The 2,606-nt window shown below is 33.2% G+C and overlaps 1 long non-coding RNA gene across 1 annotated transcript; it reads right to left on the bottom strand.

The window, feature by feature from the left end:
- Positions 1–386: 386 nt before the first annotated feature.
- LOC146835318 (uncharacterized) lies at positions 387–1,899 on the bottom strand. The gene is made up of 3 exons (XR_014960420.1): positions 1,866–1,899; positions 1,652–1,782; positions 387–577 (listed from the first exon to the last, which is right to left on the bottom strand). It is a non-coding gene; the product is annotated as an uncharacterized LOC146835318 (long non-coding RNA).
- Between the last annotated feature and the right edge of the window lie 707 nt (positions 1,900–2,606).

Raw genomic sequence — 2,606 nt, forward strand, 5'->3', positions numbered from 1 at the left:
TTTACACACAAACATGCCCTTGGGGCATGTGTGTGTGCAAGATGTACTCATATGCAGATTTCAGGGGTGCAACAGGGTGTCCTTTTGACACCCTAATAAGCGGGTAAGAAGATGCCTTCAAGGGATTTATTTAGTAGTTAACTTATGTAATTTTTGATCTCAGTTAGAGGTAGGGTAGTTATATACCTACAATGTTAATTCATATCACTGTTTATATTCTTAAACAAAATCAATTTGTCAGATTATACATCAAACATGTGTGAATATATCATCACAGATCAACGTAAATGAGGAAAAACAAGGAAATAAGAAAAAAGAAGAAAGAAGTCGGGTGTAGATATAAAAATCAAATTTATGATCACAATTCAAACACGGGTACTTGGAATAACAGCAATTATAAATGTACTGGAAGGAAGTGATTTAATTATTAATGCCTTCACTTTCAAAATAATCAAAAACTTTTTCACAAAAACAATGGATTATTTCGCTGGAAAACAGTATGAAAGTCGACGTTTCGGTCTTTAAGTTTTCTTTGACAAGAACATCCTTAGGACTATTACATTTAAAAGGTTGACCCCTAATAAAATAGAAAAACATTATCATAAAAAATGAAAATAAACACCCATAACAATAATACTTTTCCTCCAAAAAGTATATATCATTTTCTTATTTACAATTCTAATTACTTATTTCAGGCTTCTGAGGTCCATACATTTATTTCCAATAAGTCTCTATACATGTGAAAGAAGACTAATCATTTACAAAAGGAAACCAATTATTTACAAAAACCCATCAGAGTACATCGTAGATGTTTAAAATAGATCATGTCGAGTTTATCATCTAAGAGTGAGGGTTTGACTAATAGTCCAGAACGTATGTTTCCAATTGATACTCTCTACATTCTGGGGTGGTTTGTTTATAGTTGATAAATTCTGTCATCTATTTTAACTCCTGGCTTAGAGTTTGTGTGTAGTTACCACAATACATAACAGTGGCAGCTTAAATTATTACATCTTATATCACAGAATCTTCCATGTTGTCAACAATAAACCTATTTGCTGTCAGCAACACCATCATTTTGTTGGCACATCTGCACAACAATTCTCTTTGTTGTTGCATCGTTTGTACCTTACTATAGGTCATGAATTGTTACATCATTTATGGCTTAATGCCTATCTTGGATTATATCCACATTGATAATTGGTATCAGCAATATTAGCGTTTCATTTATTTTTGTACTCAAAAGTTGTTATATATTATATAGTATGTACCTTGGTATATATCGTTCACTCTATCCCAACAAATGATTAGGCTGAGTATCGTCGTTGTTCCGAAATATTTTGCAAGGTCTATAGTACTAATTTAAAAGTAGAAAAATAAAGAACTAAGCAAAGTATCCTTGCTTGTAGCGTGAGAACAAAACAATTGAATTACATATTACTTTAACTATCAATGTGATTTAAGCGGAAATAAACCAATAGGCTCCGTCAGATAAATACGAGAGATCCAAGTGATGTAGTCACACGGCAAAATATTCAGGTGGACTTTAAGACGGTCACGTCTCCGTCTAAGAAAAATATTTAACATAGAATGTAAACTTCATAGGATATTTGGGGATTCGAACTACCCAAAGTGGTCAATAAAAACATACCTCAAATGTTTTTTAATTTCTTTAGGTAGTGGACAATATCGTGGAAGCAAATTCACTTGTTCATTAGTATCCGAATGGTGTAGTCATTAAATCCGAAATTCAAATGGCGATTTTGACACTCACGACTTAATCTATAATAAAGATTCACTATTTAGTATGAGTCTACTGAAAAATTACTAGACTAAAGCTAAATAATTGACCGCTTAACACGTACCTGAGGTCTGTTTTGAATTTCTCTAAATTCCGAGCAATCGTATAGACGGCATATCAACTCTCACCGTTTGTATGTTGGCGGCATTTAACCTAATTAGAGAAAGAAAACGGACTAGAGTGTGTATGTCGAAAAAGAGGCTGCCTAAAAGCAGCCATCTTTGAAAAGGGTAATCGTTTATGTCGTTATTACTATATCTTCCTTTTGAGAGTATATGGTCTCTCAAATAGAGATCTTTGGTTGTATTGTGTAGTGCACATAACTAATAGTTACTAAGTCACCGCATAAACTGCAGTAAAGGTCTGTGCCTAATAAAGATGGATATATTCAAAGTTAGGGTTCACAGTTGCAGCAGCCATTTTGGTAAGGGCATTCAGACAATCGATATTATATGTCATGAACAGCCGATGTATCTCATTTTTTCGTTGAGAGTATATGATCCCTCAAATAAAGGTCTTTGGTTGTATTATGAAGTATACATAACTAATAATGACTAGCAGTGAAAATCTAGGCCCAATGAAGATAGTTATGCACAGTGTTCGCGTTCACAATTGTAGCAGCCATTTTGGCAAAGGCATTTAGGCAGTCAGCATTGCATGTCATGAATAGCCAATGAGTCTCATTGTTTTGATTTGTGAAACTTTAAACCATCACAAAAGTACAAACAACATTTTGTATCCACCAACAATTCTAATTATCTAATCATCATCTCATTTAAAACAAATTTGTTGCAATAATTCATCT

The sequence above is a fragment of the Triturus cristatus genome, chromosome 4_2, assembly GCF_964204655.1.
Source record: "Triturus cristatus chromosome 4_2, aTriCri1.1, whole genome shotgun sequence".
NCBI lineage: Eukaryota > Metazoa > Chordata > Amphibia > Caudata > Salamandridae > Triturus > Triturus cristatus.